General features: G+C 35.4%; 1 pseudogene; it reads right to left on the reverse strand.

The window, feature by feature from the left end:
* Positions 1–6,281: 6,281 nt before the first annotated feature.
* LOC149181840 (uncharacterized) lies at positions 6,282–7,153 on the reverse strand (annotated as a pseudogene).
* Positions 7,154–11,652: the final 4,499 nt, after the last annotated feature.

An 11,652-nucleotide genomic window follows, 5' to 3' on the forward strand; every position in this document is an offset into this window, starting at 1 on the left:
AAAAATTAGTCACCTTTCAAATGTTTTATATGTACCTGGAATAAAGAAAAACCTGATATTTGTATCCATGATGGCTGATCAAGATATGCATGTCGAATTCTTCAAGACTCACTGTGTGATAAAGGATTGCAGGAATGAAATTGTTGCAACAGGCATGCGAGTTGGAAGCCTATACAGATTGGATGCAAAAAGTATATCAAAGCAAGCCATGGTTGCAGGAGAGTCGACAGCTGAACAACTCTGGCATCAGAGGTTTGGTCATCTGAATTTGCAGGATCTCATGTTGTTACAGAAGAAAGGTATGGTCGAAGGTCTCCCCATCTTTAGTAACATTCAGTTAAACTGTGAAGGTTGTGCCTTAGGAAAGATGCACAGAGAACAGTTCCCTGTGCATGATAGGAGGAGGCAAACAGAAATCTTAGAGCTAGTGCACACTGATGTATGTGGTCCCATGCAGACAAGGTCGCTAGGGGAGCATACTATTTTTTGTTGTTTACTTATGACTGCACTAGGTATTCATGGGTTTATTTTTTAAACAAGAAAAGTCAGACTTTCCAATGTTTTATATATTTCAAAACCCTGGTGGAAAGACAGTTTGGAAAAAGTATTAAAATTCTCCGATCTGATCAAGGAGGAGAATACAAATCAAAGGAATTCATGAAATACTGCAAATCTCACGGGATTGTTCAGCAGTATACAGTGCCGCACACACCACAACAAAACGGAGTTGCAGAGCGTAAAAACAGAACCCTGGTAGAGTGCGCAAGGAGCATGCTGCAAGGTAAGGGTCTATCTAATACTTTTTGGGCAGAAGCGATAAATACTGCTGTATATTTGAAAAATAGAAGTCCTACTAGGTTTCTTGGCTTCAAAACTCCTTTTGAAGCCTTGTATGGATTTAAACCAGCAGTAAATCACTTAAGAGTCTTTGGGTCAAAGGCATTTGCACATGTACCCAAAGCTGATAGAAAGAAACTAGACCCTAAGGCAGTCAAATGCATCTTTGTTGGTTATGGCACAGAGTTTAAAGCATACAAACTGTTCAATCCTGAGTCTCGTAAGACATTTGCAAGTAGAGATGTAGTCTTTCATGAACAGGTACAGGAAAGGAAAGCTGATGTTGGAGATGATTGGCACATTCCATTTCTGTTGGAGGAAAGCAGCGAGGATGAAAGGGAGCAGGAACAGGAGCAGAAAGAAGAGAATGAAGAAGAACAGCAAGAAAGTGAAAGCGCAGGCCCAGTTATTGCAGAAGAAAACAAATTTGAGGTAAGTCCCCTACCAAGAAGGTCAGGTAGGAAGACTCAGTTACCATTGAAGTTGAGAAACTATGCTTTGATGTCAAAAGTTTTGAACATTGTAGAACCCTCTAATTACAAAGAAGCTAGTCAATTTGAGGAATGGAGAGCTGCAATGAATGAAGAGATGGAATCAATTCTTAGAAATGATAGTTGGGATTTAGTTGAGCTGCCTAAGAATAAAACACCCATAGGATGCAAGTGGCTGTTTAAACCAAAAATGAATGCAGACGGAAGTATAGATAAGTTAAAAGCTAGGCTAGTTGCAAAAGGATATTCACAACAGGAAGGTATAGATTTTGATGATACTTTTGCACCTGTAGCAAAGCTAAATACAATTAGAATGCTTATTGCTTTAGCTACTAAATGTAATTGGGAATTACACCAGCTTGATGTTAAATCTGCATTTTTAAATGGTGATTTAAAAGAAGAAATTTACTTAGTACAGCCAGAAGGATATGTAAAGCAGGGGCAAGAACATCTTGTTTGCAGATTGAAAAAGGCTTTATATGGTTTAAAGCAAGCACCCAGATCTTGGTACGAAAAGGTTGATTCTTTCTTTATAGAGTATGGTTTCCATAGAAGCTTAAATGACCCAAATTTGTATACCAAGTACAATAATCAGGGGCAGATTATTTTGATTTATTTGTATGTGGATGACATGATTATAACAGGAAATGCAGATGATTTAATCAAAGGAATCAACAGGCTTATGGCACAAGTTTTTGAAATGAAGGATCTCGGAAGCCTTCACTATTGTCTGGGATTAGAAGTATTCAGAGATACTGGGCAAAATTTTCTTACCCAAGGGAAGTATGCTAAAAATCTGTTGGAAAAGTTTGGTATGGATCAGGGTAGAACAGAAACGACACCTTTGCAGCAGAATCTGAAATTGAGCAGTGATGATGGCACTAAGGAGGTTGATGCCACAATGTACAGACAGCTGGTTGGCAGCCTGATATATCTTACAACAACCAGACCCGACTTGGCATACTCAGTTAGTGTATTAAGCCAATTCATGTCAAAACCGCGTGAAAGTCATTGGACAACAGCAAAAAGCGTGTTGAGGTATCTTTGTGGTACTATTCATTTTGGTATTTTATACACTGATGTATCTGATGTTACTCTAGCAGGTTTTTCAGACTCAGACTGGGCAGGTAACCTGGATGATCGGAGGTCCATCACAGGTTATGCATTTAACATAGGTTCTGGGGTAATTGCATGGAGCAGCAAGAAACAAAGTACTGTAGCTTTGTCGTCATGTGAAGCTGAATATCAAGCATTGTGTGCAGCAACATGTGAAGCAATCTGGTTAAGGAGACTTCTTAACGATGCAGGAAAAGAACAGAAGCAACCCACTTCTATCAAAAGCGACAACCAGAGCGCTATCAAATTAGCATACAATCCAGTGTTTCATAAAAACACCAAACACATAGACACCCAGTTTCACTTTGTTAGATAAAAAATACAGTCAAAAGAAATTGCTGTCGAATATTGTAAAACTTGTGACAATGTCGCTGATATTTTTACAAAGCCTCTTGCACGAGTGAAATTTGAATTGTTTAGAAAGATGCTAGGAGTTCAGGAGAACCCTTTCTCCATTAAGGGGGGGAGTTGAGAATAATTAATATTATTTTGTTATTAATGGAGAAAATAGTTACGTTGTTGTAACTTTCTCCCTATTTTAGGATTAGTTCCTATAATTATGGGGTTTGGGTGCAACTTCCTATTTCCTAGTATTGAATTTAATGATGTAATCTTTGATTGATTGATAATAGAGTGGACGAGAGTGATCTCTCAAGTTTGATGAGTGTAGTCTCCAGGTGCAGGCCACACCTGAGAGCTACATCTCTTTCTTTTCAATTCTGTTCACATTTTATCTATAATTTCCATGAAGAATATATAAATATGATTTTTCCAATATCATCAATAAAAAAAATGTTCCATATTGGGTCGATCAGACCAGTAGATAATAAATGGAAGTTACCACCTTGGTAAAATCCAACTTTATTGAAAAGTTTAAATTCATCCATATTTGGAATATGAAGTAGGTAGAAGGATATGAATAATGATCATGAGGAAGTCTTCGATTTATCTATAACTATAACCAATTTATCCATAACTAAAACTGAAAATACTTCAAAATTATGTCCAAATCATCTGTGAAATATGAAACTTGATATTCATGACCTTTCTCTCATTGATCATTATCTCTTCTCTTCATACGCACATCTGTATATGTATTTTCAGACAATTCGCACCATTATGGTCAAAGGTCCATTCGGTTCCTTGATTTCATTCATGAACTAGTTTAACCACTAAAAGGTTCTCGGGTCAATCCATGGAGGAAGAACTTCAAGAGCAAATATTGGGTTGCGTCATACATAAAGAACATTATACAATGAGAGTGTATCTAGCACCCCAATAACGGATGACTTTTTGTAGGATATTTCTGTAAAAATTGATTGTTTACGTTCGGTCCATGTCGAGCAGACCTCATCCTTGCGAGAAATAATTATTAATAAAAGAGGGACTTATGTCACAAAAACAAAGACTAAAGCTAGTGTCAGATTCAAAGCTGAATTTTGAGAACATACACTATAGCCTTCCATTAATTATTGCTTCCATTAAGTTGGTATAATATCTAACGGCTCAACGTTGGTGTAAGACCTGAATTTTGGGAACATACACTACAGCTTTCCATTAATTATGACTTTCATTAAATTGGTATAATATCCAACCTGACTCAACGTTGGTGTAAGTGTTACATACTCATTTTCTATTTTCAATTGACAACTGAACCAATATTTAAGTGTAAACAATGTTCGTACATTAAAATATTGATCTAAATTGGTATAATATCCAACATGAGTCATTGGTATAATATCCAACATCAACGTTGGTGTAAATGTTACATGCTCGTCTTCCATTTTCAACTGACAATTGAACCAATATTTAAGTGTGAACAATGTTGACTTTTTAATGATCAAACTCATGTATTCTCTTAGAGATAGATATTTTTACTTTGCAATCTGGCAAACTTCTTTCTTCCCAAATTAATACTGAGATTAATAAAAAAATTAATATAATAATCACTAATTTTAACTTGAAATATACCGATATTCGTATCGTGTGCCCCCACACATGGTTACTTATTAAGGACTTTAATAAAAAAAAAGAGTTTTAGTAAGAAGAAATTTTAAAAAAATTAGAGATTGAGTAACTTTCGTAATCATATTATGATGCCTGGTGGCCCTGACAAATTCGGTTGGCATTATCTTATTGTTTCTTATGATTCAGAAATTTTAAATTGATTTAAAAAAAATATATCATTTAAAAATATATCTTATTAAATATTTATTAATGATGAAAATTTAAATGAATGTTTATAAATAAGAGTTATTATAAATTTGGAATTTGATTGCTTATTTTGTGTTATGGAACAAATTTGCAAGAGCTGTTGAATGAAGTTGTCAAATAAGAGGAGGTCGACATTCAAATTTGATTAAAACAAGCCTATGAAAAATGCAAAAACTTTATCAAATTTTCATTTGATACGTAGAGAGATTTGAAACTCATGATCGTCGTAGTCTTGGGTGCATCAATTTTTTTTAAGTAATACTAGGTTGTAGTGAAACCATGCAAATGCTAAAATTTTCAAACTGAAAATAGTAATGAAGCCTTTCATGGACGATTCTCAAATTATTTGAAACTCGTAACCATCATAGCCTTGGGTGCATCGTTTTTTTTTAAGTAATACTAGGTTGAGTTCATGTAAGGAAACAATGCAAATGCTAAAATTTTCAAAATGAAAATAGTAATGAAGCCTTTTATGGACACTTCTCAAATTATTATGTTTTTAGCCTCAAATTATTATGTTTTTAGCCATATGTATTTTTAAATTATTTGGTTTAAATTAATTTTAAAAAATATTTGGTTTAAATTAATTAAAAAAAAATTAATATATATATATATAATATTTCTAAATTATTTGATTTAAAAAAAACAAAACAAAAACCTAGGAAATGGAATCCTTTTACTCTAACCATTTCTTTCCTAGTACCTTTGCAGCTCAGGCATCTACATGCTTCAGTTTATGACCAAAGAAATTTTGCCAAGGATATCTGTTTGTGTTAAGGTTAAAATAGCTGGGAATACAACAATAAAGTGAATTAGAAATTTTTATGAAATTCACGTATATAAATAATATTGCAAAAATAAATCGGTCCGTTTTAATTATATAACCGTCCTCAATAATATTACAAAATAGATTGATACTGAACTTTTGATATTTATATACCCATTACCAATTTATATTCATTGAAGAAAACTTAACGAAACGTGCTAAGTTGTCCTCTTTTTATTTAGTTCGGTTCCTCGATTCACATAAAATGACATAAATAACTTTCATATAATTTTGATATGATATATAATTAAAAAAATTATTCACCACCAAATGAAGCCGATCCTAATATCAATATAAAACTAAATTATTCAGTAGTTTGAAACCAATGAGTCTTTCACTTCTGCATAAAGTTAATTTTCATGGTATTTTAAAGCTAGGGCTTTTAGATGTTACATAACTAATCGTAAAAAGGCATAACATCCGATGTCATATTACCCGGCAAACATGCAGGGATACATAACTCGAAATTTAAACAAAACTTAACATAATACTAGTACCATCCACTAGGCCTCGTAGCCACTGTAACCTAGTGCACCTTATTCTAAATACGAACTATGGATTACGCAGCAGACTACTCGCGATCATATTCTTTTGATTAAATACCATCGTGAGAAGATATCTTATATGAGCAAGTGTTCAAAAGTTTGTAGCTCGTTAGTCATTCAGTGTCCGTTACATCCTCCAGCCTGCAACACCAAAAGACATGGCTCTTGTGTCAACATCAACATATCTTGACAATCAAGATCGTAAGGAAAACAACACATATCCTTTGGTAAATTATAGACTTCAAATCACCGTTAATTTCGTCGTCTAATTTTGGAGACGACAGAACCGAAAACGTCGTTCAAAGGCGTTGTGGAAACCAGAGAAGCCCAAAGGAGCTCCAGTGCCTAATAAACAAGAAGTTGTCATTGCCTTGCCATTAAAATTTAACAGCATTATGAGCACAAACTATTTAACAGCATTGTGAACACAAACTAAATATGAATAAGTATAGTATCAGTATAGTATCTCGTCACCTCATTGGGACCGACACTCGCATTTCGCTCCACCAATTCGGATACATCTTTGACATTGAGCTTATTGAGCATGTAAGGCTGGTGATGGCTGATGAGGGAGAGATCTCTAAGTCATCAGTGATCGTGAAGGTAACCGTCTCCTTCACATAACCTCCCCCACTGCTTCCACATCCACTGATTCCTCCGCTATTACTACTATTTCCCATGGAAGGATTCTTCAGTTGCACCATATGACGCATAACTTCGCCGCAGTAGCAGCGGTCGCCAGACTGAGTGGTGCTCATATCGTGGGTACCATCCAAATAACGACGTGCAGCACCGCAAACGTAGTAGACAATGGGAGCGGACTGTAGTCTAAGGATGTCATTAGAATGGGAAAACATAACTTTTGGCTCCAGTAAGTGGGATTTCTCGGTATTCATTAACAGAGTTTGGAGCTTTTCTACGCTGTTGTAAAGGTTTTTAAGGCAGCCGATATTCTTTGCGCGATTCAACGCTGAAAGCAATTTGATAACAGAAGCGGTTGGCAACGTGAGAAAGCTGAAGAGAAGATCTACAAAATCCTTTCCTGCCTCTGCATACAATATCTTTCCACTTTTCTTGTTCGCTAGAAGCCTTACATTCATGCAACTAACAGTTTTACTTGCCATCTTGATCACTTAAGCTTCAAAGCAAAACGTGATTATAGAGTTGTACTAACATCTATTTAAAGGCGAAGATGCTGGCACCGTGGCACATTACCAAAAGGTAAAGACATTCCATTCGAGCTTCAATTACTTTGTGGACGATGCGACCAATCATCATTTTAGATTTTTGATTACGATCACAGATTTGCGAATTTAATAACACTTACGTGGATAGTTGACAGCCTTCTTTTTAATTCAATGTTTAATTATGTGAAACAATCTGCAAAACGTTTTATGAATTACCATTTAATAATAGTCAAGGGTCAGAAACAAAAGCTTGGCCCTCCTCGTTACTGTACCACATGTGGACTGCCTGTTGCTAATGCTTTAGATACTCATTTAAGCTGTCCAATCTCCATCTCACAAACTAAAAAGAATGGCTTTTGATTTAAATGAAGTTGCAGTCAAATCTCCATCTCACAAATGCAGCTGTATGAAAAAAATATAGAAGCACATATGAGCCCTGCATGTCCTTGACCTCATCCAACAAACTATATAATTCCAAGTCAGTTCTCTTCCTCTCTTAATTCGATGGAAAATGAGGTTGAGAAACCATATGACCAAAAAATGCAGTGATAGGCTTTTGTGTATGAAAATGCAGTGATAGGCTTCTATGTTGAATGAACGAACATACAGAAAATAAAGGTAAGAGTGGAGGCAGTCGCCATCACATAAAAATAAGGTAAGAGCGGAAGGAAAGGTAGACTAAAATGTTCATTACTGTCACCTCCTTAATCCATATAATGCATGAATTGGATTAATTCGTTAGCAATATATTAATGCGAGGCCAAATGTCGGCGAGTGTATGTCATGAGCTCGAAGGGAAAGAGAGTTTTTGAAGCTTTTTAGGTCATAATTATTCAATCGGCATATTAATTTACCCACCAATAATATTTACTTGCATTTATTCACCATATTTTATCTAACACCCGTCTACCATCAAAAGCTATTCAGCATATTTTGTGCATTAAATGCGCGTTGTCTATTTGAAGTCACTTCAAATAGACAGAATCTGCAATATCTACTGCCAGGCGATCTGCAATATCTACTTTAATTCATACCAAATATTATTGGAAAAAATACGTTTCCGATGAAGAATCCAAAATCCAATCCAACGGCAGTGATATGGCCGTCAAAAACGTAAGTATGAATGTGAACCATTCTTTTGAATGGGGAATGTTCATCGTGAACAAATTTCTCACCTTTTTTAAAAGATATTTCAACGAGTTATAATTTCATAATTGCCCACTATGAGTTGGTGGGCAATTTTATTTTGTCAACCTTTTAGAATAAAATCTTTTTTATAAACCCTCTATGAAATATGCTAGAAAACATACTTGTGTTTACCTCAATTGTCTTAACGTGTCATAAAGGATAAAATTCGATTACTATAATTTTTCTTCCCAAAATTAAATCTCACCTATAACAAGTATATTAAATAATTTTACTTAATATCATTTTAGGAACCTCCACTTGGTACAAATTCCCAAGCCATACAATGCCAATAACACTAAGTAACAATAACTTCACTGAAAATAAGTACTAATTTTATAGATACCCTAAATGAAAGTAATACAGTCTGTTGATCCAATAATAAGTATTTCTCGGACACACACAACTCAAAACACTTATGCTTTGTTCTGTGCAAATGTGCAGACAAAGAAATCTACGCCAATCCCTGTAATGCATCTGATGTGAGGGAAATGTCAAGATTATGTGTTGTTTACATCTCCAACTCAAGACATCTAATTTCACAACTAAACCATACAAATATATAATACCTCTATTTCGTGGGATTGGGACTCACAATTGGTATACAAGACATTTGAAGTGAAAGAAATTTAATTTCTACACTATTAGACAACTAATCATCGAGATTAAGCTTGGTTAGTTTGAGTAGCTATTGGAGTTTAAGAAGACCCGAAAACTAATTCAATTGTTTCTTGTATGTATTAATATGTACACATTGTACATCATTGATTGAGATCAACTAATATACATTTGAGTTTGGTTTCCATTTTGTGTGTCTTACAGTGGCATTAGAGAGGGTAGTTCATCCATCCTATTAATTGTGCCACTAGTTTTGTGGCCATCCAGAGCATTGGGCAAGAGATTTTGGAGGAGATTCTCAGCCGACCTATTATGCCAGCACTGACATGTTTATGGCTCCTCGTTGTGTGTGTTGGTGACTGAAGTATTCAAACAAGAGGGGAAAACAATGTGATTTACCAAAAGACTGCCAGCATTTTTGTATAATGAAGACTGCGAACTCTGCCAAAATATGGCTGATCTCATGAATGTAGGACTACAAGAAACAAAATCAATATGAAGCTTATTTTTGCATGAAGGCAGTGTGAAAATTAGGCATAGTGCGTGAAGAACACAGAAAAAAAGAAAAAGGAAGGCAGTGTGAAAATTAAGTAGTGTATGAAGAACACACATAAAAGGAAAAGGGATGTCATGAAAGGGAGCTCGGTTTGGTAGGTGAGATAAGTATGACAATGATATTTGCATTGGATGGTAATACGCTACCAATCGAACTATGACGTCTCCTGTCTGGGATAAAAAGAGAGCTGTTGAGATTCGAATCTATATCCTGGTCCATATAAGGTAAATGGAAGACATTATATGATTTTAGAATCAATGTTTCTTTTTGTGAATCATTGTTTATCATTGAGACAATGTAATAAAAGATTCAGTGGAGGTGTTATTTGAGTTTTTGGTTAATTTGATAAGTGAAAGGTTACTATTTCACATAGAAATGTATACGTCCTTGAATGAATTTTTACTTCCGATGTGCAATTAAGATTTGAATCACGTTAACAATTGTCTGCCGTTGAAGCGTGTGTGAAGTCTGTTTTGAAGCAATGCGTTGAAGCTCTATTTGAAGACCTGCAACTACTACAAGGAGTGTGAAGTGGCACAACAAAGATTTATTACAACAGTTCCAGTGCAGGCAAGCAACCAGTCGTCTCTCCACTCCTTCCGATGTCAAATATTGCGATGAGAGGCATTGTGGAATCTCGTCAATGGACCATGGAGTGTGGGCTTACTCAATGAAAACGTAAAGCCATTCATCCACAGAGAAAACAGACACAAATAAGATGAGAAGAATTGAGAGAGGAGCAGGAAGTGATTGATTTATATCCATTTGGCAATTTCGCAGTCTAGTCCATATGAGCGCATCTTAGTTGATTGTCAGACAAATTCATGCAAATTCAAAGGTATGGTTTTATCTCTGATCGCTCGCAAACTAGCATAGAGATGGCGAAATTCTTGCAATTTAGCCCTTTTAAACAAACTTCGATAAAAATTTCCTCAGTATTTTCAATTTAAAGCATTCTAATAATCAGCTTGAATAGATGTGGAGTATAGAATTTTGTTTTGAAGTCGTTTTTCTTGTCATTTAGCATATTTGTTTATGAAAGATAGATTTGTTAAAACTAGAGTAGTGTGACCCGGAAAGGATGAATGCAAGGAATCGGGAGGTTTTCTTTGAAGTTTTTTTTTGTCTCATGCATTCTTTAAAGGAATTATGAGGTTAAGATGAAGGCAAAGATTGGTGTTATGGCAGCAGAGAAGGCGTCATTTGAGATTGTGTAGCCGATTTCGCACGGATTGGAAGGAAAAGGCAATGTTGTAGTGTTATGAAACCAACTCAAGAAAAGATAGAAAAGATAGATCAACGCCTTAGAATTCAGCCTCTTCGAGGGGGCAACCTCCTTTACATTACATAAATGAACAATTATTTGATGATACAAATGACAAAACCTCCTTTCTATATAGAGGAGTCTAAGGAGTCACAATATAATCCAGCCGACCTAACAATAATAATATAAAGCCACAAAAATAACAATAGAGAGATTCTATGGGGCACAGAAATAACAATATGGGGGTAATAGGGGCACAACAATATAAATAAGGGGTATAACTACAATAGTAATGGGGTAATCACTAGTATTATAGGGACCCAACATGCCCCTCTCCTTCAAAAAAGTGTTGTCCTCAACGCTTGAGTAGTTTTGGATACTTCTGCATAAAATTCTCATCCTCCCATGTGAAATCTTCAGCGGATAAGTTCTTCCACTTGATAAGATACTCTGAAATTGATCGATTTCGTAGCTATCGAGTTCTTGTTTCTATGACTGCTTCCGGTTCCAATATAATTCTTCCTTCATTGTCAAGTTCTGGCAATATTATTTGAAATGGGAGCTTGTCGCCTAGAACCTTCTTTAAACATGAAACATGGAAAACTGGGTGCAATCGAGAAGCTGCAGGAAGCTCCAATTTGTATGCCATAGTACCAATCTTTTGCAACACCTTGTACGGACCATAATACTTTGGTGATAATTTATTATCCTTCTCAGCTTGCTTTAGGCACATTTTCTTATATGGTTGTAGCCGTAGGAATACCCAATCACCTACATCAAAACTTCTTTCACTCCCATGTTGATCTTCCTGTT

The sequence above is a fragment of the Pinus tabuliformis genome, chromosome 3_2, assembly GCF_031772625.1.
Source record: "Pinus tabuliformis cultivar Carrire ecotype Pingquan chromosome 3_2, CPIR1, whole genome shotgun sequence".
In the NCBI taxonomy this organism is placed as follows: Eukaryota; Viridiplantae; Streptophyta; class Pinopsida; order Pinales; family Pinaceae; genus Pinus; species Pinus tabuliformis.